This window comes from Nelusetta ayraudi, unplaced genomic scaffold, assembly GCF_046127955.1.
Source record: "Nelusetta ayraudi isolate G7.1 ecotype Tasmania unplaced genomic scaffold, CSIRO-AGI_Nayr_v1 ptg000008l, whole genome shotgun sequence".
In the NCBI taxonomy this organism is placed as follows: domain Eukaryota; kingdom Metazoa; phylum Chordata; class Actinopteri; order Tetraodontiformes; family Monacanthidae; genus Nelusetta; species Nelusetta ayraudi.
Genome location: NW_027466058.1, coordinates 3,561,840 through 3,587,604, shown reverse-complemented (window position 1 = coordinate 3,587,604; position 25,765 = coordinate 3,561,840). Strand labels below are relative to the sequence as shown.

The window sequence follows — 25,765 nt, the reverse complement described above, 5'->3', positions numbered from 1 at the left end:
TGTCTTATGCTTCCAACAATGATTAAAGCCATGGTTCATTTCATTTGAGAAAACGTGATTGCTTCCGATGGTCAATGAGAGAGAGAACAACTGAACTCATGTCCACGTCACGACAAATCAAAACCAGCTGCGACAAACTGCCAACCTCCTTCCATCACGACTGAGCGTGTCACACATCAATGTTAATTTGCCCACTTAAATATCTTAATGAAGGAATTAACCCAGCCAATGAGCATTGATGAATTATCCCACGTCAAAGAGAACATCCCAGTCGTGGTTAAGTATGCCAGGGACTTTTGATAAGGCCGTGAAATTCTTCTGCCAAGTCAGAGTTGGAACATGAAGTTGCTAAAAGCTGGAGGAGGGAAAAAAAAAAAAGAGCGAGGAAAATACGTAAATAAAAATAGCAGCGCTTCTAAATGCTTTGCGCAGTCACATGGGTGTCCTCTTGTGGCAAAACAAACAGTCATTTAAATAGCAGTCATTAATCACAGTTACGTTTCCCGGCGAGAGAGCAAACAAACTGGCCCGGCTCTCTGGCGGTTCCAGTGAGCACCTTGAGGGAACTATTCTTGTCTGTTTCCAGATGCTTAGTTCTGCTCCATTTCTCCTCTCGCCAACTTTCTGATCGAGCCTCGACTTCATTACACTCGGGTGTATGATTTTTGAGGAACCATGAAAATAACCGCACTCTTTCAATTTGCCTTTTTTTCCCCCCTCGACAATTTTTTTTTTAAAGAAATAAATAGAACTCCCCTTCCTGAATTAATGCTGTTGGCTATGGATATCAAAGCTTCACCGGCTGGCCGTGTACAGTAAAGGACACCGGGTCCTTCACGGCGACTGTTCTGGTGTTGGTTTAAATTTCAGCTTCCTCCACTGTGTCTCTGATTGCATTTGAGATGTGGCGACTGACAGAAATATGGATTGCCTCGTTGCATGAGCAATTTCTCTGAAGCCCATAATTGCATTATATTGATGCAAGAATGTGTGTGGGGGGGGGGGGTTCATTTCATATGGTACAGCTCTACGGTTGGCTGATGAAAATGGGGCACTCTGCTCTTTTGTCAGCCCCGACATTGTTCCACAGTGCGGCAGCCTGCCCCGCTTTTGTGCGCGCACGTGCGGCGAAGGCTGAATCCAGCGGTTTGCAGATAAAAACGTTCGATAGCATTCGTCACGGTGTGAGCCTTTTCCATTCAGCTCGCCACGCAGCCAGGAAGTACAGGAATACATCAGCTGTTAAGGCATCGTAGTGGCAGCTGTTAACGAGCGCTCCTCTGTGACAGGTCGGGAGATTTGATGACACGTGGAGGTGGAAGTGACAGGCGCTTTGAACTGTGCCGCACGAAGTAAAGGTGTAAATTATGACGGGAGGGGAATGGGAAAACCCATGTGTTTACACCCGCCGGAAGATTAAGGTGTCGGATTTGGTAGGTTTGCAGGAGTGTTCCGAATGAGCCACCTGGTAAATTCTTTGAAATACTCCATTACATTTATCTCCACCACTAGGTCGAATGCTTTCTTAAAGTTTTCAGGGTGTCAAATTTTTAAGGAAACCTGGAATTTAAGGAAGCCCGGCACCGTCACACAGGCTTCCTTAAAAAACGGCGGCGCAAGATGGAAGTTAGCTAGGAACAAGACCCTTGTGCTATGTGTATTCTTATATATAGGAGAACCGTTCTAAGGGTAGGAAAGCCAAATTGCTTTTATTGTACTATTAATATACAATTTTATTACTGTATTTATGGGCTGTGTTAAGCTTTTACCATGATAAAAAAAAATCATAAATTGAGCCAAATTTTACACACTGCACTTTTAAGCTTTGAGATCTCGTGTCCATCTGGTTAAGAGCCAGGAGAAATGTTTGGAAAAGGGGAGACCTAGAAGGTGACTGGACTGGGTCTATCGAAATACAAGTTGGCCAATCAGATTTGTCAACGCAAATGATGCTAAGTGGACGCCTCCGACGGCTGCAAGTGGTAACATTAGCCGCACGTCATGTCACTCGGCTGCTAAATAATGCCAGACGCATTAACAACATGACATGGCAATTAATACTTTTTATGTGAAATGTCAACAAATAAACTGTTTAAAAAAGAAGCCCAGGAAACAAAAGCAGGGAGAGGAAAACAGGATTCCAACATTCAATCTAACGTTTGCAGTTGAAAAGTAAAGTTTGCTGACGCTTACGCTTCAGAAGAAGGAGTGCCGCCCATCATTTCTGAACACTGGATTGTGTGGCGACCATAAAGTGGCGCTATCATTACGATGGCCTTGAGCTGTTAGTGTCACATGCGATCAGCAGTCGTGGCGAGCAGCTGCTCTAAGCCATATGGCCCTTTGAGCTATGGAGGGAGAATCCCCAAGTCCTCATTAAACAGTTCATGGACCATTGGCCCAAAGACATGAGTGCTCCTCTGATGGTCGACGTTACCCATGATATATTTCAGCAAGAGGTCTGCAACACAACATCCCCCAGTTCGAAGAAAAATTGTGCAATATTTGCTTTGTTTTTTCATTTAGAAATAACAAAGTTAGCTTTCCATTCAACTCCATTAGTAAGTATGTTTACCCCAGGTGTACCACAGGTATCAGTGGCTGTCAGTGAAACTACTGGCCTGCATACAGAGGATTTGTTCGCAAGGAGCCCCATCAGTAAACAAAACTGAATTCAGTTCAAACATGTTTTTCACACAAATTGGGTCAAATTTAACTTTTAAAAGTATGTTTCTAAAGTATCATCTGCTATGACAATGTGAGGGCAAGATAGTTATTATCTAGAAATAGCTTTCTATTGTTACGGTTCTGGGTAAGTTCTACAATTTATTTATCTTTTTTCTTTCAAGCAAGTCCTACATATGCTTAAGGACTTTTCTTTCTCACTTTTCTGACAAGTAGTTTTAATATGTAAATAAAATTTATGTTGAGAAGTTCTTATTCACAGGCGTTAAATTGATTTTACTTTTTTCTTGAGAGAGTGTTTCCCTTTGTGACGTCTGTTTTCCCTTATCTATTTAACATTTACAGGAATCTCCAAGCGTACGGTTGAGTAGAAGATAAATATGCACGTTTCATTTGCATCAAGTCACTAAAAATAAACAACGGTGGACTTTTTATTTGTCAGAAATAAGCATTTATTGTCACGTAAAGAGCAAATCCACTGATAAGTGCACAGCCATTTTCACCAACAAGCATCTACAGCAGCCCAGAACATGGATCTACTCTTGGTTTTGTGATTGGTTTTATCCCAACGCCTCTGCTCATGTGAGAAAGATTCCATGGGAAACTGAAAAACGGGGATTAACATCAGGACGGCGTTTCCCAGATTTAATTTAGTGACGTGAACGCAAGTGAGCAGACGAGCTGAGTCCTGGCTGTCATTTCAAAGCCATAACGCGTCAGGCAGCAAGGCTGTAGGCATAATAAATATATAGCTATTGACTTGCTACGCACAAGGTACTAAATCTTAAACACTTGGGTCTTTAACAAGTTGTAACCTGATCAAACTGCGTTAACAGCGGAGCACGTCTCTCTTCACTCACTCAAATGTGCTCAGCACAAAGCTGCTCACGCCGCATGAATTATTAATGACACAATTCTCCATATTCTTTTAAAACCGACTTCTCGAGAGCCCTTTCGTTTATTTGCTCACCGACTGCAGTGAAACAATCATAATGGAATCTTTCCAGACTCATCCATATGGGAAACCGATACGAATAAGACTGGGTGAAAGAAAGTGCAAAAAAAAAAAATAAATAAAAAAAAAAAATAGTGAGATAGATGATAAAGGTTGCGCACATCAGCAGGAAAAGGCACGTTAAACTGGGCGAAGCTTCACAGAGCCGACTTTAATTTGTCTGTGGTTACAAAACAATTTGAAATCCTCCCCCCTTTTTTTTTTCCCGGCCCATCCTCCGTCTTATTTCCATTTAGCACATGTTAAGAGTCTAATTCAGACTCCGTGTCCTTGTAGCAACATTGGGCAATTGCATTCCCGTTCCTCTGAGTGTTTAGCACAGACATGATTTGTCAGGATCTCATTGATATTCAGCGGCATGTCGACCAGTGAAGTGGCAACGCATAACAATGAGTGCAATTAAGCCTCTGTGTTTTCGGTAATCAAACCGAATGCATACTGAAGGCCTCGCATTTTCACTTGAATGTTGAGTAGGAGCTGCTCACTAAATACATCGACTGGAGCATCTTTATGAGGTTGCTTGAGGGTGTTCATTTGAAGTTCTGCTCAAATTACCTTGGTTAACATGGCGGGGGGGGGGGCGGTTCCTGAGTATTATGAGGGTGAGTTGATGCACTTCTTGTGCATTCTTCACCATGATCAGTTGGACAAAAATGGTGATTTTTCAAAAGTTACAAAAGTGCTCTCTTTATTCCGCTTGCTCATTCGGCCAAAAAAAGCACGTGCTTATATTGAATGCCAACAATTAATGATCATTACTGCTACTGATTTCCCATTACTCATAAGAGGACAATACAGAGCCTGACAAATGGCTTGAATTATGTGATGGCCATGGGTAAGCTTTCATCAATTAAGAGACAGAAATGTTATAAATCACTTGTATTAGTTTAATTAGTCAGAGACGGAAAAACATTTTATTCTTTTCATTCTTTCCAATGTATATCCAATTAACGTGTACCATCGGGTTGTATGTGTTTCTCCCTGCACTTAAAGGTGAAATAAAGTTTTCAATGTTTCTATGGAGCAGAGACCAACAGAACACTTTTTGTTTATCAAAGGATTTTTCTGAATTATGCAAAGCAAAGACTAAACTACTATGCCGCTGCATCAAGCGTGCCATTAATTATCTGCACTTGTGCTTGAACTAATGGAGACGCAGTTGCTGCCGTTGCTCTCAAAGTGATTTTTCATCTTGGAAAGATTTTGGGGGAAATTTGTTTTGTAACGCAATCTGACAAAAGACAGAGCGGAAATCAAGACAACAAACGTTTAAGCAGGACCAATTATTGTTGCAACTGTGTTCTGACGAGATGCGAGTCTTTATTTTCAATGGGATGACTTAATTAGGTTGTCATTATCTCATTACAGTTGACAGGAGCCCTGAGACCAAACCGGAGACGCAGCACCTACACCCGCCCCCCCCCTCCCGCACACACATGCACACACATGCACACACATGCACGATGTCAAAGCGTAGTTATATGTCAGCCCTGTCCATTAACGCCATGTCTATGGAAATATTGCTCCAAAGGTCACCGCCTGGAGGAGCGGCGAGACAGTTGGGGGGGGGGGGGAATGTGCGTGAAATAACCGTGGCCGGTTTCAGAGCTGCCCGCCTCGCCTGCCATTTCAAAAGGGAGCCAGTTGGGCTGATAATCCCCATCACCGGAGTGGGACTGATCCCCGAGCTTCAGCCGCTATTGATTTCCTGTTTTATACTCCTTTGATTTCCATTTTAGTTATTTAACAAGCAAATGATGGATTGGTGACCTTCAGCTCGGCCCTGTCTGGCTTCTCTCTCATTTGCTTAACTCACAGTTGTCTGACCAATGGAGGGGGTGAATGTTTACCAACTGCCATTCGCTCTTTTTTGGGAGGGAGGGCTTTGAACTTGCTTGCCATTTTTCCAACAACAGGAACATTTTACTTGTTTCCTAACTTTAGTCTGTCAGTGAAGTGTTATGAAATGAGAAAAGTCCACCATTTATTTCTTTTGCTTGCCCAACACCTTAAAATGGCGGTCAAACATTTGCAATGTCATAAAGGGCACCAATATCTCCATCTTTCCCCCTTGAGGATTTAGCATCCACTGATGAACAGAGGGCTAGATAAGCTGGTTGCTAGCTTAAAGGTTAAGTGTGTAATATTTGGAGAGTTTGAGAAGAAACAGCGACATCAAGTGGTTACATTTTAGATTGCAGTGCTCAACCTCTCACCTCCCTCTCTCGAGCTTGCCGGTGGAGTACGGTGGCCTGCACACAGAAACCTGGATACCTCATCCACCTTCTTCTCCATTGATTTATTTGAGGACGCAAGTGTTCACCCTAAATACAAAACGCATTGTCAGGCGGGCTGGATTGTCCACACCAGGCTTCCTTAGAAATATGGAAGCACAAGATGGCAGCTAACTGGGAGCAACAACCTTGCTCTTTGTATATTCTTGTATATAAATGAGAACCGTTCTAGCCAATATAATAAGCGTTTGCCAATATAAAAATTGTCAGGCCAAATTTTACACACTGGAAAATTAAGAAATGTAATGAAATTAAAAATACAGAATTTAGAATAGGAATATTATGGGATGTTTGCTTCAAAACCAAACACTTCCTCTAATTTTAAACTCTGCTATCTTCTAAAGAAAGAGCCCAAGTGAGAAAGCGTGGCATGAATAGCAGAAATGGAACGAAGGTGATAAGAGATGTTTCATGCACCAGTGGCCTCCGCTGTGATAGTGAGCTTTGGGGTGTAGGGCTTAATCCATTGGATTTTGGGAATGTGATGGAGAAGATTAGAGGGAAAAACTGCTCCTTTCTTTCTTAAATCTTCCCCCATGCTTGATAGTCTGCTCTCGCTTTCCTCGCTTGCCACAGACCGAATTGTGTTTAATATTAAAGAAACAGCGAGCGTGCGCGGCGTGGCGGCGCGTAGACACGACGCGGCACCTGGGCGACAAAACATCCAAGAGCACAAATAAATATCCAGCGTTTAACAGCAGCTAGAGGATATTTCCTTCCTTAAAGAATATTAATTCAACGTGCAAAGCGCAGCAACGCCGCGCAGTCAGGATAAGACGGGCGCTAATTAGTCGTAATGTGACTGATTTTGTTTGATTCTGATTCGTGTTTACACAGGGAGGCGGCGGTGGCTGAGAGAATTATGCATAAGACTTCATCTGAGAGACAACTAATAACACATTAAAGGCAGCAGAGCAGAAGTTTCCCCAACACACGCGTGGCATATTCATTAAGACGGCGCTCATGGTTTATTCAGACCGCGATTTCAAAATAAAAGCCCTCCCCCTCCTCCGTTGACGGCTTTGATTCTGCCGCGGTGGAAAGGTATCCTTCCGGGAGTGGTGCTCCGCCGTTTGACAACTTGAACGTCGGGGGGAGGGGTTGAGGAAAGAGCCAGAGGTCGGAATCAAGAGGGACAGTTTGACGGGCACTTAGCCTAATGACGCATTTATGAGCCCAAACCCGCTGCACCTGTTTACCTTGACGACACAAGCCTGCAGAGAGCGGCAGATGCACGGCGTCATACATTAAGCATACGGAGACGGCGGAGACGTTTTCCCTGCATTGCGTTGTTTTGTGTGCAGGCCCGGGGAATGTAAACATTTCGCCGACATTGGAGTCGCAAGTCGTAGAGAGTCTGCCGTCTGGCTGACACCTTGCTGGGTTTGCAGGCCCGAAGACACAGCAAAGATTCAGCCAGCGGGCGCTGCAACCTGGTCGGCGCTTATTATATATTATTTATTTATTTCGATTTTTCTGTTCGGAAAGCATAATTTTATGGGCGTTCCCACACTACCTCAGCCTCCCCTGTCATAATCCACACGCCACACCGCCTCCCCGCGGGAGCAACAGCAGAGCAGCCTCCGTCACATTTGATTACAGCCGCGTGAGGCGCCCGGCAACAACATAATAGCTTTATCAGTAGCAGATGATTGAGATCTTCAAAGGGGGTCTGATCTGTCTCGGTGTGACCGGCCGGGGGGATGCGGAGCTGATCAAAGGGGCGGATTCGGAGGGGGTGGGGTGGGTTGAGGGAGGTTGGAGGCGCTTCTCCCCCAGCAACGAGGCTCAGCGGCCGCCGCCCTCGCTGCCCCGCGCCATTAAAAAAGGACGGCGTCAGCCGCTGACAGGTGTCACATCTCGGCTTCCTGGGTGGTGCGTTTCCCGCCCACTGATCACGGCCGAATCGCTGTTGTTTGATCGTAAACGCCCTTGGTGTCAGATGAAAGTTCTGAGATGAAGGGGCCAATTCTACTCTGGTGCGCTCGTCAAAACGCCCCAACCCCTGGATCCCGACGCCCATTCACTCAATCAGACAAGGACAAATGCGTGGTGAAACGCTGGCAACGTCATTAATGGCGTGAAACAGTGGACATTAAGAAGCACAAACTGCCTCAGTGTCAAGTGCCGGAGTGGAAAACAGCGAGAGAGTGCGACAGGTCTCGCTCGCGTCATTAAGCTGTCCGATGGCCCGGAGGAAGGAGCTCCTCCTCTTTCATGATAACATCTCAAGGATTGAAGACGCACATTTCATGAATTTTTCAATGAATTAGGTTTTTTTTTCTTCTCCCCCACACACACTTTCATATTTCATCTTACATCTTTCTTAAAGGTTAAGTGTGAAATCTTTGGAGATTTTAAGAAGAAACAACAACATCAAGTGACTATATTTTAGAGTGAATCCCCATCCCTCTCTTGAGCGTGCCAGGGAACTACGGCGGTGCACACAAACCTGGATACCTCCTAGACCTTTGTTCACCAAATATGAAATGCACTCTCAGGTGGGCTGGATTGTCCACAGCAGGCTTCCTTAGAAATACGGTGGTGCAATGGATGGTAACCAATTGGGAGCAAGACCCTTACGCTATGTTTATTCTTACATATAAATAAGAATCAGTCTATGAGTAGGAAAACCAAATTACTGTTGTTGTACTGTGAGCATACACTTTTATTAATGTATTTGTGAACAGTATATAAGCTTTTACCAATACAAAAATCATAAATCAGGTCAAATCTTACACAATGGACCTTTAACTGAGCACACAGGGAACTATGCTGATGAAAATGGAAGTATGCCACAAGGCTTGTACACAGAGCCTTTCGTCGTTAACCAAGAAATTTTGACTTGAATCTCAGCATTTGTTTTTTTCTCAAAATTGTATTTAAACTTTGATGACAAAATTTCATTCATGAGGCCTTGCACGCCTCCGTAGTTCATAGCCTCATGGACAACAGCGTGTTTGTGTTCTCCAGAGCACTGCAGCCAACCGGCTCGGTCTTTGCTTCCTTCCCTTCACCACATGCACTGGCGGCAGTGACTCAATTCCTACATGACCATTAATACCGACTAAAGTAATTATCAGGTAAAGACAGTGACTACATGAATAAATGAATGAGTAATGAAGTGAGACTGAGTAATTAAAAATGTTCACGCCACTGCGGTTTAAGACACAGTCTGCAAAAGGCACCTTTTTTTCCTAAGCTATATATAGAGCGTCATCCACTTAGAGGCTGTCGAAAACTTTGACAACGGAGTTGCAGCTTTTAGGCGCAGGGGCGGGGCTGTGCAGGGCTGAGTCGTTTTCATGTGCAAGTCGTGATCAACATAGATAACAACACGCTGCAAGTTATTTTTCCACTCAGCAGTAGTAGTAGTATTAGTAGACGGCAGAAAAAAGAAAATATAACCCCACGTGCGATGATGTTGACATATGATCATTTGTGATTTCTCCACCGGGGGGGGGGGCGCATAAGCACTGCACCACAAAATGCTCCTCTTGATCCTCGGTGACATCAAAGGATCACGTGTTTCTGTCCCTTTGCCAGATGAGAGGCAGGAACTCTTCGTTCGGTGCTTATTTCCATCATACAGACAAAGTGATAAAATGCCACTCGTGTACGAATTAACATCAAGTCTGTCGGGGGGACGTCAGTGGGAAAACATCAGCGTTTATGATTTGGCGAATGACGTGCAGCAAGGCGACACTTGGGCAATTCTTTATTTTTCCTGAGGGCAGATCTTGTGCTGCAGCAACTTGCACGGCATGAAGGAAAACAATCAACATGCACAGCGTTAATGGTCATGTGAAAAACATAGTAACCCTTACAATGATGCCGCAAAGTCCAGCCTGCGCATCCATCTTGCCAAGCTCTTATCTAAAGCGTTTTCAGTCCGTCAGGCGCTGAATAAATAATCAGCGTCCCTTTAACAGTGATGAAAATAAGTCGCAACTGTTTATATCTCCCCATTTAATCCCGGAGGAAAATGTATTATAGGAAGTGACTGCAAGCCCAGCAGCTGCTAAGGAGATTAGCACGGATGGTGCAGTTGCGACAATTTAACAAAAATGAGAGTCATTCCATACCACTGGGAATGGAGTGTGCATCCCCTTCCTTCCAGGCTTTTTACCAGATGGGTCCTACAAAGTAATAACAGGTTCGGAAATACTTGATCTGGTTTGCCATGACATTATTTTGAAGGTACTGATCAAGAGTCACTTCCAGAACTTCAAATACTGGCAGATGGCCGTTCGCTGCTTCAGGTCACATACGGGATCAACTACATGTAACTGCACTCCTCAAATTACCAGCTCCAAATCAAAACGATCAGAGGTAGTTATTAATGGTAAAGGTGATAATTAACACACTACATAGTATCACAGTCCGTTAGTTGGATTTGCCATTTGACCGTTTGCCCGGTCTACCGAGTAATCCCACGAATCTGAACAGAAGGAAATCTTTTCTTAGATTTAATTACTAAACCGGCATCAGCGCGATATTCCAGCGATCAAATGCTACAGATTTCTCCCGACGTGTCTTTATTGCGCATCAGTGCACATGGAGCCCTTGTGGTTTGCTCTCCGCAGCCCACACTCCAGCAACTGCCTCCTCGCAAAAAAAAACCTGCTCTTTGCCAGCGGCTCCATCTCTCTGTGTCACTACACTTTAGAGGCATAAAAGGTTAGCCGCGTGCAAGTTTGCATCCAAACGGACAACTGCAGAGAACTGAAGCTGCTCTCTACATCTGTGTATGTATGTCTATGTCTATGTCTTTGTGCCAGCCATACTTTCTGATACAAATGGATTTTGAATTGTTTTGTTTCGTCTTTCGTAATAATGGAGCTTTTTTTTTTTTTTTTTTATCGTGGATCACACTGTTAGTCGGTGTTGCTCTGAAAAAAAAATCCCAAATGTAGTTACTCCTCTTGAGAATCGTTTGGAATTAGACCTTAGGTTATGTTAACAACTGAACTTTATCAACTGGGCTTTCACTGATACTTAACTACCCCTCTGAATGGGTTTTCACATTGCAAAACGTGAAAAGCAAGTTAAAATCACTGACCGTCACATCCCAAAGGATGCTAAATTTGTCCTCTGCATTTGAACCATCCCTTGATGGAATGACAACAGCACAGGTGCCACACTCAGAAATCATTGGGTGATTTAAACCCCTAAGTCCAACCCTAAATACTGAGTGCCAAGCAGGGAGGCATTGGATACCATTTTTATAGTCTTTGGTATGACGCCATGGTCGGGGATCAAACCAATGACCTCCCAGTTTCAGAACCGACACTCAACCACGAGGCTAGTGAACAATTTTCTTATAACAATTAATTTTGGTGGCTGCCATTTCTTAAAATGGTCACTCTCGGCTAATCCAGTTTCACAGTTTTACCAAGCCAAAAATGTAGCCCTCTATTAACTTCATTGAACTCATTTAGTATCATTGCTTACCATGCCAGACGCGTGAGGATTAACTTTGAGAAGAGCTGACACGAAAGATGCTCGACTGCGCACTGCCTTTTGGTAGTTGGACTATTTTTCAGTGTTTGGCTGCCACAAAGAAAAATGAATGGGATAAATGTGTGACTTGGTGTCAGAGCTGTGAAAAGTATTTGCTGCTCCCTCATTCTGCCGCTGCGCCAGGGAGTTTTCACACCCCAAACAATAAAACTCAAGAAGGTGTTTGGTATTACTGATGGGATCCTTCTTCTATTTACAGGGTTTGTTAACGACTAAATGTCCATTCTGCTGCGTCACCGGATTACAGTTTGAACATTGAACTTAATATTAGTCAATACAGGGAAATCAATACACCAGAACCTTCAAAAAGGAAATGCTCTCTGATTTGGTTTGGATTTGCTGTTGAAAATCGTGTCTTGTCACAAACGTACCCATGCTTACGCGTCATTAACGCGCACTCCTCCGCCACACCTCTCCATCTTGAATCTGTGATGCACATATGCCTGACGGGTTAATTAAAGCGCCGAATTGAGAGTGTGAGGCTTTGATGGCTAAAAGCTATAGTGAAGACTTCATAAACCTTGTCTGTCACACACATCACTTCTTCTGTATAACAGTTACAGAAGTTTAGAGATCGAAAAAAAAAAAAAAACAGGCCAGAGGTACTTCTTACTTTACCCAATACTTCTGTCCAACATCTCATCCTACACGCTCTCCACATAAGCCTTGTGTGCTACTTGCATGAATTCTTCAATATAAAAATAAAATTATGGAAGTTTGGAGTGAAAAAAAACAAGACACAGGTCAACACAGTTCACAAACAAAGAGCAAAAACACTGGCAGTGGTGCGTAAAGTGGATCTGAAAAAATCAATCACGCTCTTCAAGGAAAAAAACACTGATACTGGTCGATTTTATTTTCTGTTATCTACTTTTAGAGAAATATTTGCCTTTTTAGCAGCCAAATGCACCTCTGCGTCTACTGAGTGGCTGCTAATTGTGTCTGTTTACCATTTAATGTGAATAATGTAATGAACAGATGCACTTTGTTGAAAACAGCTGGAGAAACAACACAGCGGCAGTGATGATGGCAAATCAAAGATTACGGTGATGTCTCAGCTCTTTAACTGTAATGGCTGGCACGTTATATTAAGCTAAGTAAGTGCAATCAAAGCTAAAAGCTCAAGTGTAGTCAGAGCGTTTCGATTCAGATATAATTACAGCCACTTGCATGTGCTGTTGCTCATCAATAGGAAGCCTCCGTTGCTCACTAGTTGCTCACAACCCAAACTTAAACGGCGAATTTCTGTGAAAGATTCACTCCGAAGCGCCACAGGCAATTTAAAAGTCATCAGCTGTCGCCTTCCTGTTGACTTCAGGCGTTTTTCTGCCGGTGCAAGTGGGAAAGTGGGCAAGGCTGTCATCACAGAGGGAGATCACAGAGATCCCAAAATCTGTGATATTCATTATAACGTTTGAAGTGCAGCCCGTATTCCTCTTTGACTCGCAGCTCCAGTCGCTCACTGACAGCCCTGGGCCGTGACCGGCTGCTGGTGTTTCACCAATCAGAATTATCAGTGGGCAGGACGTTGACTGAGACATCAGAGAGGGAATCATTAATCTGTTAAGGAACATGCATAATATCTATTTAATGAAAAAGTGGAAAAGCAGTGCTAGTGTAGCAGCATAGACATGTTTCTTATTAGTGCTACTGATGTCTGTGTCCTGGCCATTGGTGGCAGTGATGAGTCGAGCTGCAATGAAAGCGACCGTTTTGCACCGGCTCTCCCGCTTTTTGCCATTGGTGCGTCACTTCCGGGCCGAAGGCTGTTAGGCTGGACAGGGGCGATGGTTTGTGTGCTGCTGTGTGCCCCGCGTGTGCCTCCGTGTGACCTGTATGTGCGTCCGTAAACCTCTGTCAGTGAACGCCAGCGGCTGAGCTCTCTCCCTTCCTCCTCTTATGGTTCTGAGTGTTCCCATGATAGACCATAAACAGGAGTAGCTGCAATCAGCTCCACTGGGGTCGCTGCTGCTTTGTCCGGCTTCGTCCGCCAATGCTCTGTCTCCACGCTGCTTACTGCTGCAGCCTTGTGCAGCTTGCTTGTGTTAACCTTGCTCCACTGTCGTAGTGTGCTGCGTCCACCGCTGCCTGGCCCACATCGTACCCAAGAGCAGCTTGCGTTTTAGCTGGGCCTGATGTCATGGTCATGTGTGAATGTGTGTGTGTGTGTGTGTGTGTGTGTGTGTGTGTGTGTGTGTGTGTGTGTGTGTGTGTGAGAGAGAGAGAGAGTGTTGGATCATTTTGAGTGATTTTGTAATTGTTATTCTTGATTGTCTTAAGTTCTATTGTTTTCTTTAACATTGGGCTTAAGTGTCCTGGGAGTGGGTTGCCTTCACTTGAGTGTGTATGTGTGCCACGTATGCAGGGTGACGTCGGTTATTTTCTTATTTTGGTGCCCCCCCACCTGCACTAGCTCTTGTCCATACACCCACCTCCTGCCTTCGTTTGTTTAGAAAATGAATCGTTTTAATAATGGCATTTTTCACATAATAAAATGTTATTTGTATACTAGCTGAGAACCACTTCACGTGACCATTCATGAGTGAACAAACCTGTGTGCCTTAATTGCGTTATTTTCTCCTTGGCTGGAATTCCCAGGGTGACATTGTTAGTTTCCTTTCCTTGTTTTTTGTTCGCCCAATTACTTATTATCATAATTCCTTTCTCCCCCCCCAACACTCGCCACACTAGCCACAAATTAATCACCAACCACTGCAGTTTTTTGGGTTTGTTTGTCTGTCTTTTTGCTGCTTGTCCATCCTCACCAGACCTGTAGCAACCGCAGGGCGCACGGCTGACACGTAACCCAGCACTTATTTCTGACCTACGTCCCTGTAGGTTTCACAACATTAATTTTCTAACATGACACAGCATGCTTCTGTGACATGAGAAAGCATGTTTTAACTTCAGCCTGACCGACTTACCACGGGACACACGCAGAGAGCTGAGGCCGCCCCTCACAAGAACAGGAAACCCGATACTGTATCTACTGGGGTAACTGGCGGCAAAATGGTCTGTCGGGTCCACTTGAATGGGTTTTCATACGAGTTCTTCACCAGATGCAGGAAACATTCCTGACAGAAACCCTCGAGCAAAGGCGACCATTAACCACCATTTTAAGCTCTAAAACCAAGAAACTGCACGTTGCAAACACGCTGCAGACTCCTTACTGTAAGCTTTTCTTCCCCAAACAGACCTGGTCCATCTGGGCGTTGCATGTTGCATAAGGTGCGTGATGCGGCATTGTTTCTCGTTAGTCTCCGGCATGTTAAGATGACAACTGACAGCGGTCCTGGGGGATAGCTTTGTGCTGCTCCCTTATTTATGTGCCCCGCGCGTAACTCAGTAGCGTCTCATCCTACATGCTCTCCGCATCCCCCATCTTCATACATTAAGCTCAACGGCAGGGGCACCTCTGGCGATGCAGAGGTTGGGTATATTTGTCGACCCACTCAGAGGTGACGGTGAGGTCCGGGAAGGTTTTCAGACGTTTCCTTTTTTTTTTTTCTTTATGTAAATGCGTCTCATGCCGTTCAGAAACATTTGTTTGATGTTTGTCTAAAAATAACAGCGGCTCTGCCGTTTCAATATCATGGACGGGGAGGCATCCGGAGACTGAAATAAAAGAAATAAAAGGCACATTCATGAGAATTCTGCAGCTCCATTTTGGGAGACGCTTCCAAGTGGCTGGCTTGCTTATGTTACCATGACCCTGAATGCTTGTAGATGATTGGTGCTGCTCAGGTTGAGGTGAAGGCTGCTGAGCTACATGAGGCAGGTTTGAATTCTCCCAATTCACTTCCATCTCAGAAGGTTGATTGTCAATTTCATTGTGACTCGGCTGAATAGTGCTTGCACAATAGGATGACCTTGCCGAAGCCACATGACTGATTTTTTTTATTTATTTATTTATTTTTTTCAAAAATAAGCACTCATGCGGTCGGTGGTGGCTCCTGATTCAAGGTATAAAACCTCGAGTCCACTGCATAGAAAGCTGTCTTGGTAATACTTGTTCTGCAATAACAGGCTATTTTCTTTTTTGAAAAGAGGAGCACTTAGTTTTTCTTAGAAATTGGTTCAGGTAACCAACCCTTCACATAATGACGTAAAGAACCTTTTAGTCGTGTTCCTCTTGGTGGGTAAAATTTTCTACAAGTGGGTGAGGGTTAGGGTTACTTAAAAAAAATAAAATAATCTAAATGAGTTTTTGACCATCTGTAAAAATAAATATTTGCTGCAATATCTAAATATTGTAGATAAACATAAATATTGCAGTGCAATATCTCTATGTTTGTCATAATATTGTTAGTCATCATTAATCAGATCGTCAAAATAATCACAGAAACGTGTCTATGCATACAACAAAGTGAAGCCGACACATTTTCATGTCGGTATCTATCAGTTTCTGGCACAGTTCCTGCGTACTCAGGCTTGGTGCGGATGAGGTTTGGCACTCGTAAACAATGTCTGAGACCATCGTGCCGAAACAAGGAAGCGCAGAGCAGCTGTTTGACCAACCTTCATGTCTAAACAAAAACATGGCTGCACGAGGCGACTGTTGAAGCTGGACAGACCAGCCAGATGGTCAATGTCAGCAAAGTTAAAAACATCATGCATTGACACTCAGAGCTGCAGAAAATGTGGGGGGATGGGGGGGGGGGGGGAAGGTACAACTGCTTTATCCTCTTTGCGGCGGTTTGCAAAACCACTCAGTTCTTCCGTCCAAACTGACAGTAGACCGTGCAACAATTAGGATCTCACACTTTTCAACCTAAGTAAAAAAAAAAAAGTTTTATTTATATGCAAGTTTCGGAAGATATTGAAAATATTCTAATCTTATGGTCCTTTTGTATGAATTCATTCATTAAACAAGCTTTAAATATTTTGTGAAATAAGGAGCCAGTTTCTAGAAGTTAATCTACTTTATGTTGATCTGAAAGGAAGATTTGCCTCGCAGATTTGTGCTAATTCCTCCCATTGCCTCTCTAATTTGCGCAGTTTAAGAAATATTGATCGTCTGCCTCATACTCTCTCCATTCCTAATATTTATTTTTTAATACATCCCTGATCAATAAGCACCAAATCCTTTTTCACACAGGGCTCATTATTTTTGAGGCCAGTTCCTGACTGATCGCTGCCTCCCAAAGTTTGCTGATTACAATGATGCGGCGTGACTGGCCGTCCTGCTGACAGTGTGCCGCAGTCCGCTGACGTCGCTGCAGCGAGGAGTTCTGGGAGCCCTGCTGCCTTCTCGTGCCCCAAGCAAAGCAGATGATGAAGGTCGCACTCGCTCAATTTAGCAACTATGAGAGGCTCCTCCGCTTTGCCATTTGCTCTTGCAGGACCTTTAATGACCCATTGTCGCAAGATAAATGTGACTACAAACAGTTGGATCTGCCTCATTAGAGTTTACGGTACTCCCATTAATATTATATTGGCCAAACCATCGAAAAAGTATGACCACATTTTTTCACATAGTTGATGTAAATTTTTAAAAAATGTAGCATTTTAAACGGACCAAGCAGCGCGCAGGAAAATAGCTGCTCAACAAAGGGAATACATGAAATGACCAAGTTCAATTGAAGTTGGTAGCAGTATTGTAGCAAATACAAAAACACTGAATAATCAAGTGGTTAATCATTTATGTTTTTAATTTGTCTATATGTTTGGGATGTTGAGTGTTTTTTTTCCCTCCATTCCATCAAGATGGTTTTATTAAAGAAATAGGCCTCCAAACAGCTGATTTACTGGCCAACTTAGTTGCCAGGCAATATAAATTCAGAGGAAGGCGCGTGTTCCTTACAAATGTGGCACTATCTAAATGGAAATAAACTTTTGCAAAAGACTGTTTGCCAAGAAGAATTTTTACCACAAAAGAAATAATCTCGGCGGTGGCCATCTAGGACAGTGAGGCCCCATTCAGGCACAGTGTGAATGGCTGGGACATTTATTGGGAATTTAATCGAAACCCTGGCACTTCTCTGCTCCATACATAATCTAACATGTTGGCCGTGCGATGAGGATTTGGTATACTGGTGAGCCCAGCAGGATGAAAAGTGTCAAACGCCAAGGGGGAAACCTTTTAATGACATAGCGTCTGGTCTAATTGTCGCGCTAATACGCCGGCCAAATATGCACTTTAGGTTTCAAGTCTTTCCATTGCAACTTCTCCTGTGTGCGGCCGAGGACCCGGCGTCTGGGTCTGCCGGGGCAGTGCTGGGTTTATGTGGCATGGCACCGGGCTAGACACACACCATTACTCTGAAGCCTCAGGTTCACGCATGCACATCACACGCGGCCCTCCTCCTCTTCTCTCCACCACTGCCGGCCTCCTGGTTCGCCAAATCGAGGGGCTGCCCTGATTTCCGAGCCTCATTGATTCTGGACGGTCTCCATCCATTATGTCTGATAGACTTTCGACTCCACTGGACTCGGCACGAGGAGGAGGAAGGGTCGGTCCGACCGCAGAAAGTGAGCCACCTGGGGCACTCTCACGTAAACATACAGAGACATATCACCGGATGGAAGCGCGTACTGAGCAGGACGTACGTTCAACCTCTAATAAACACACAGTCGGTATTCAGTTCAGGATTCTACCTCAACACGTAATCAAAGAGAATGTCGAGATCAAGTTTTTCCAAATACCTCCTTGCTGCTTTGTTGGGTTTCTCAGCACGTCTGTGTTGACTTGGATCGACAGCCAAATAAACCTGGCATGGTTTTCTTTGGAGAGATCCTGTTTTGCCAGCATTTCTATTTATTCTAGCAAAGACTCACACAGGCCAATTAAAGTTTTTCACACAAAAGTCAGGTGTATTGGTCGTAATAGGTGGTGGAAAACTGACTGATTTACTGAAGATAAAGCACACCATTATTATTATTATTATTATTATTATTATTATTATTATTATTATTATTATTATTATTATTATTATGTTTACTTCAGGGTTCCATCAAAAGGCTCAAATTGTACTGCAGGTACCAATTTTATAGATTTCTGTCCCCGGGTCCCTAATCCCACAAGGTTTTTTATGCCATAATAAATATAGTGACACATTCTGCCATTGTGTGACTTTTAGGTATAATTAAAGCTAAAGTTATTGATCCCCTGTTGTGCAAAAAAAGAATCCCAGGCACCTTCCTTAAGGACTCCCTGGAGGGAGCACACTGGAGGCAGTCCAGTGGCTGTGAAAGGTCCACTTTTCACAGCCACTGGACTGAGTCAGAAAGGCAAAGTTTAACATCAGCAATCACCCATCCATCTTCTATCACTGCTAATCCTTCACTCAGGGTGGCAGGGCTACTGGAGCCTATCCCAGCTGTCGTGAGGTGAGGGCGGGGTCACAACCTGGACAAGTCTGTTACGTTATCTCAGGGCCATTTGTAATCATGTCCGGTTCATTTGTCGCTTTTGAGCTGCATGTTCACTGGCTTGCTGAATGTGTCAGTCCTGGAAACACATCTGTGTTGTTTTGTTTGTGCCAGTTGTCACTGATTTCGCGAAATCTTTCACACATGATTTGTTGCCCTTCTTTCGATTTAGTCAAACGTCAAATTTGCCGATGCTTGGATGAACACGCGGCGTTCATGCGTACTTTTTAATAATGTGAAATGAAATTTGAATCGTTTCATTGACACATGTTAAGCGCAACATGGCACAGGGAGAATATGAGAGAAGCCCAGCATTGTCCTTGGCAGAAGCATGAATGACTAACAGAAGCGGGGAAACGTGAGAGAAAGGTTGGCGAGCAGGCTCGGTCAGAGGATGCGCAGCTGTTGGCGCATTTTAATTAATGGTAAACAAATTTAATGAGATGGTGTTTAAGCCGAGCGGTCGGCGCAGCCCATCGTCGACGGCACTCACCAGTCGCGAGCCGCACTTAGTCGAGAACACTCCACTTTTCAGACAAGAGGGAACAGGTTGCGAGCAACAGTGCAGAAAGTGACTGTGTTTAAAGACAGATGAAACCACAGCGCCACCAGCCCGCCCCCCCCACCCCCCACGAGTGCAGATTAAGTATCTTAACCGCCCCCTGGTGGTCAATGAGTTCTTAAACTGCTGTCTGATGCTTTCTGACTGACGGGCACTCATAAAGGTAACAGATTGGCATATCTGCGGGGCATCAGGGCTGCGCCCCCGCAGCATCTACACTCATGAGACTGGCTTGATTTGTAAACAGTGGGAGGGACCAGCGGAGAGGACGCCTGACTCACTGCCACAGGGATTCGCTCAGACAGAACGTAGAATTTGGTTGATATTTTTGGAAAAATTTCCTGCAATGCAAAGACTTAAAATTTATACAAGTGCATTTATTGGATCTGTTACCTATATACTGTAGAGCTGTCTATTATAACATAAGGCCCACAGATCTGGGAGACCCAGTTTTAAGTATTAAATATTCATCCATCTGTTCATCCTTTTTCAATCACAGTATTTCCTGCATGACAAGCTGTCTTGTGGTTATCAAAGAAAGCAGCGATAACTCCATTGATTTTCTATAAAAACTGGATGGAGATGTTATGACGTCCCCCAGTGATCCTTCAATACCTACACTGAAGCCTAAAGATTTCTAGGTTTGTTTGGGAAGGTGTTACTTCAGTGCTCCTTTCTGTATTGGCAGCCAGTCATTTTTAGTCTTTTGCAACCATTTTCGCCCGTCCCTGCTGGCCAAACAATAGAACGCAAGTTCTGGCACTTCAGTGTTCGCCTCTTTTTTGAAACTGGATGCTCCGTCTATCGTGTATCTTCTATTCAATGCTATTCTATTCTATTCTTCCATTTACAGTCAGAGGATGACCCTGAGATAGGGTTATATTGAGCCAGTTCATTACAGGGCCGACACAGGGAGACAAGCAACAATCCACGCTGAAATTAACACCTAGAGACAATTTTGCATTGTAAATTAGCCGGAAGTGCATGTCTTTGCACAGTTTGAGGAACACCTCAAAGAAACGCCTCGGGTCATACATGAACTTGTGACCCTGTTGTTGCAGCATGCAAGAAAAGCGATAAAAAAAAAAAAAAAACAGGAGACTGGAAGATCCCACCGATGGCCCTGCGTTGCCCTGCCGATCGAAAAGCAATGCATAACCGGAGAGACGCAATCATTCCACGCCCCATGTTACCAATGGTTTGTATGTTTTGTACGTTAATGGTATGTGGTATACGTAACCTGCGATTACAGCCGGAGCAGGGGGGGGATACACGTGTGGGTTGTGCTGGCTTATTTGCGCGTAACGAACATGACAGACACGCATGCAGCAAGGCAATTGTTCGGACATAACGTCGCTCTGAATTGCACAGACTGTAAACGACACACAAATTCCCGCCCGCTACCTGCACATTCAAACTGCGTTTCGATGCATATGCTTGAGGAAATTCCCCGACGTGCTGAGGTTCACGAAACAGTGCTGAGGCGGGAGAGAGCCGTCGCTGACCGCTACAATTCAGACGGAGACCTGCTTTCATCCCCCCCGGTGAGCAGAGACGGGAGTCAAGAGAGCGGCTCGTATTCAATGAGTTGATAGACTCTCTCGAGAAACACACTCTGCTCCTTTTTTTTACACCACATCCCAGAGACGAGGGCTTGGAAATGGTGCGGGGGAAAAAAAACAACGCATGACGTTCAAAAGTCCCACATATTACTCCACGGGCCGTCTCGCAGTGACGTCTGCATTAGTCATCTTTGGCACCCGCTCTTAGGAACTGAATATCCTAATTAGATACGAGCCAATTAGGACATTCCAAAACATCAGGGTTTCACAGCGTGATCAAAACGTGTTATTTTGAAATGTTTTAATGAAAAAAATGTTTTCCTCCCACTGAACTTGGGCTATTTTATCTGTGAACAACATACAGATTATTTAGATAAGTCAGTAATCATTGAAGTTAAGGTAAAATACATTGTCAAATGATCTGAAGGATTGCATGGACCGCAGAAAGCCTGTTTTTAAAGTAACAAACATTAAATCACTGTTCGTGTAAAATGATGTCGAGGATAAATTTGGACGAAAATGTGCATTAGAAGCCATTGTAATGTTGTCTTACACAAAGTTACATGTCGTTAGGTCCTTCACTCGCTGCGAAATACTTCAGAGCAAAATAACAAGGCACAAAAAAAAAGAGATGCCATCTCCTTCCTTCCTCCGGTCCAATGTACAACGGCCCGTAAAGACATGACAGTTCTCGAAACGAGAAACCACCTAACCAGCCAAGAATCAACACTTCTGCTTCCAAACCAATTTACATTTGGACCGAGAGTGGCAGCATGTTCAAAATTACCTTTTGGAAACTGGCGTGAGAGCCCTGGTAGAGCGGCGGAACCTTTCCAGTGAGCCAGCGGGCACAAGGGCAGCATCTGGACTCTTTTGACCTGAATGGAACAAAGCTTTAATTAGGATCACTGGAAACACCCCTGCTAACACAAGCATAACGAGCCAAACTGTCCGCTGTGAAACGGGCATATTAGCATACGCTGTTTTTGCGTGGAACAAATAGAGAGGCCGCGCACAGCTGGAAAAATGTGCAGCGGTGGCAGCTGGTGAAAAACTAATTGTCTGTAAACAAAACTGACCTAATGCGTCATTTGAAACGCGCGTTGTTGTTTGTCGCAATTCACCGCCAGATGCTTTTTAAATCTCAAACTGGAGACCCCTGTTGGTATCTTGAAATTCCCCTCTCTCTCTGCCAGTTAGCTCTGTTGCCTCTGTGTTCAAAGCCACCCATCTCCTGCATGTCTGGGGTAAAGATTGGCTTTTTCATCAATCCGGCTGAATACACACTACCCTGCCAGAAGCTTCTCAGGCTCTAAGTAGAAACACGGTTGTGGAAACGTGGCTCAGCATACAGCTCTGGCTCTGTTTTGTGATCGCAATATAATTACGCTGATTATGTCACATGACTCTGACTGCAACTGTGTGTGTTGGGCTCTTGGCTGGCACGCACACAAAACCTACACAGTATATTACATCGAAGGGCTGTGCCCATGTGTCTTAGACACAGATGGAGGGCCGAGTCTCCCGCTGCTAAAGTGCTCCGCTGTTTCGAACTACTGTGACATGCCACGGCTATAGCGCTGCTGTCGTTTCAAAAGGAATTATGACCAATTTAGAGTCAGAACAAAGGAAACAAACAAACAAATTCTTTTTTTCAATTGTTTTATTAACTTTACCTTCTAGCTTTTATGAAAAGCTGTTCCAGTCATTGAGGAACCAAACAGTTATTTTCACAGTTGCCCCTGGTGAAGGAGACACAATTCACAATTGATTACAATAGCTAAAATTTTCATTTCAAAGTTAAATCAATGTTAATATTCACGCAGTAGACATTGCAAGTCATTTTTTTTCCTTCATGTATAGCAAGGTGACTGCTTCGTTTTGAAGTCCCTCCATTCAAAGTTAGAGTAATTCGTCTAACTCACTTTTATTTATTTACGTCACATGAGTGTTAATTAATATCCGAGTCTGTATAAAATTCAGATCTAATTGAATCTCATATTATTGTCTTGTACCATATGACATAACACATGCATAATCTGAATTCAATCTGACCCTTTAGGCATCCTCATTTCACCGAGTGTCACATCCTATATCTAGTTATTTTACAGATTTGTACAGTAAAGCCTTTTTGATACCCTCCCGATTTTGGCAGCGGATCTGCTCTGTGCACAGCTTGCAGGAGATTAAATAAAAATGTCACTGTGACAGAAGAATGCAGCTCCACGTCTCTCATTTCAAAGAGGCAACCTGAATTGTGTTGCTATGGAGGACAGGCGAGGGCCTAAGTTATTTCCTGTTAGCTCACTATGTTTACAAAGAAACTCATATTAAATGATTTTTTTATTTTATTTATACATGTACATGCTGCTCACACAGGGCCGGTGGCACCTGGTAGTTTCATGGATCTTGCAGGGTTTGATTTCATTGACATTTCTTTCCCTTCACCTTCAACTCACATTTCATGCTTTACCTCCAAGGAAAGGAATAAACGGCAACACATTGCTTCCTGTGCTGAGGATTAGTCAAGTGATCTCAGGCAGTTAGCTTCAACAGTCATTTTTTTATGAGACGAATGCTAAATTCATAACATAAGAAAGTTGCCTCCTCAGGGAGAATTTCGCAATTGTCAGCAGTATCAGCATGTTAAAAGCAGATTTTTTTTTTTTTTTCACAAGGTGTGTTACTCTCCATGCATCAATAGCGCACACGATTTTTTTTTTTTTTTTTAGCAGCTTACGGGAGGTTTTCTTGTCACGGAGCGTTGACCTTTGCGGGGATTTGACTGTGGGCAATAAAACGTCAAGTTGATGCCTTTCACAACCACGGCTGAATGAAGCAGTGGCATGAGGTTGATTAAGGTCTCCCCACTGTGAGATATGTGCCCCGCTGCAACTCACAGTAAAATGAAAAAATCTAAAGCAATGTCGGCGTGAAAAAAAAAAAAAAAAAGACCTTTTCATTTAAATGTTGAACTTTTGACTACAATGAGCATGTTGGAAGACTATCTTTCCCACAGTTTGCCGCAGGTGAAAACAGAGTACCTAGAGTACATTGGAGGAATAATAGCGGCTGGCTCACCCATTGATGAAATGGACAAAGCAGTGCAATAATCTGGGCTACAACAGACAATAGTCACATGATTTAGTGAAATAATCCTTTTTGCAAACAATAGAAGGCACTTAAACTGTTACTCATAATCCAGCTCAAAGTTCATTCTGTTTAGCGTGTGACCGTGCGCTTTCTTTCGTTAGCTGTTTTGTTTCATATTGTTTTGTTTACAGAAAAGGAATGCGCACTAATTCAGGTTTTTCTGAACTGCTACAAATAGTTATCTGGGTTCCGGGAAAATGTGAAATAAAGCTTTTACCACCTAGTAGCAAAGACAAATGCTAAAACCCAACTGACAGCACAGAGTCCACACCACAAAGTAACACTTCCCTCTCAAACTCGACGCGATGTTATGATACCGAGCGTGCGCGGTACATTCTCCATTAACTGCACCATTAAATGCGTGGTAAAGGGAATGACACGGGGTTACATGTTGTCAACTTTGCCTAAAATACACTTGAACGGCCTCCATATGAGTCGCGTTTCCGTGCCGCTGTGGCAATTAAGACGAATGCGAGTCACGGCGGCAGCAACAATTAATTGTGGAGCCGTGCAGGCGGGGACACGCCGAGCTATGCCGACGCTAGCTAATGATGTGCCGGAGCGGCCGTCCATCCAAACGTCGTTTATTAGGGCGTGGACTCACCTGTTGGAGTGGAGTCCGCAATATGAGAAACGATGGCAAATAATTCGTCATCATTTGTCAATCCGGAAGATTTTCCTGCGTCTGTCGCTTTAACACCCCGCCGAGTCCAAACAACAAGACCGTTTGGACTCGGCGGATTGTTTGAACATGTTTCAGCTGTACAAAGTCACAGGTTGGGTATCTTCCTGTCACGTGACTGGACACGCCATGGTCAAGCTCTATCTATCTATCTATCTATCTAATATTTATTTATTTACATATTGATTGATTGATTGATTTACATATTTATTTATTTATTTATTCATTCATTCATTCATTTATTTAGTCAAATACTTATTTTTCATATTTTTATACTGCATAAAACAAACTAGGAAGAAGTGTCAAATTTGTATTTAAGCTCAGTGATTTTGTAGCATCTATAGCCTCCTCCTTTTTCCATATGATGAGAGCAGTGTGAGTCAGTCACTCAGGTGCTCCAGAGGAGCGATGTAAACACATGTACAGTCAGAGGTTTTTGAATCATCTTTGTGTCAGACCGGGCTGACCACAGTACAGCTGCACTGCCAAAGTGTGTTTGTATTGTCGTTGATGTTGCTCTTGTTCTTGTTCTTGTTCTTGTTCTTGTTCTTGTTCTTGTTGTTTGACTGCGTTTCAACTTTTTGGTTAAATTTGTTGTCTTCCATGAAAGATCTGCACAGTTGTAACTTGTAGGATGTTAGCTGAGTGCAGCAGGGGTTGAGTTTTAGATCGCACAAGTTATTTGGTTTTTACCTCAGTGAAGGACGTGTATGTTTCAGAGAAATCGATTGTTAGCATTGTCTGCACTATGCACTTTATTCTTCAATGGAAGAAAAATAACTTCTTCTTTTTTTCTTGAGGTACAACTGTTGCCATTGTGCTCTTGCTGCTCTTGATGGGAACAGCTTTACATGAGCACAGTCTAGAAGCACTCAATGTGTAAAGTGTCTACTTTCTATACAAATAAAGTTGGATATT

General features: G+C 43.6%; 2 protein-coding genes across 4 annotated transcripts in view; one reads left to right on the top strand and one right to left on the bottom strand.

Annotated features, from left to right (window-relative positions):
- LOC142883694 (neurexin-1a-like) overlaps positions 1-24,822 on the bottom strand; it is a 363,691-nt gene extending 338,869 nt beyond the window's left edge. For all 3 annotated transcript variants that reach the window (XM_076018787.1, XM_076018788.1, XM_076018789.1), the window contains exons 1-2: positions 24,770-24,822; positions 21,800-21,890 (exon numbers count right to left, since the gene is read on the bottom strand). The gene's annotated coding sequence lies outside the window, so the exon portion shown is untranslated. The remainder of the gene's footprint in view (positions 1-21,799; positions 21,891-24,769) is intronic.
- Positions 1-25,765, top strand: part of wdr27 (WD repeat domain 27) — a 210,966-nt gene that overhangs the window by 102,026 nt on the left and 83,175 nt on the right. The gene's annotated exons all lie outside the window — the stretch shown is intronic.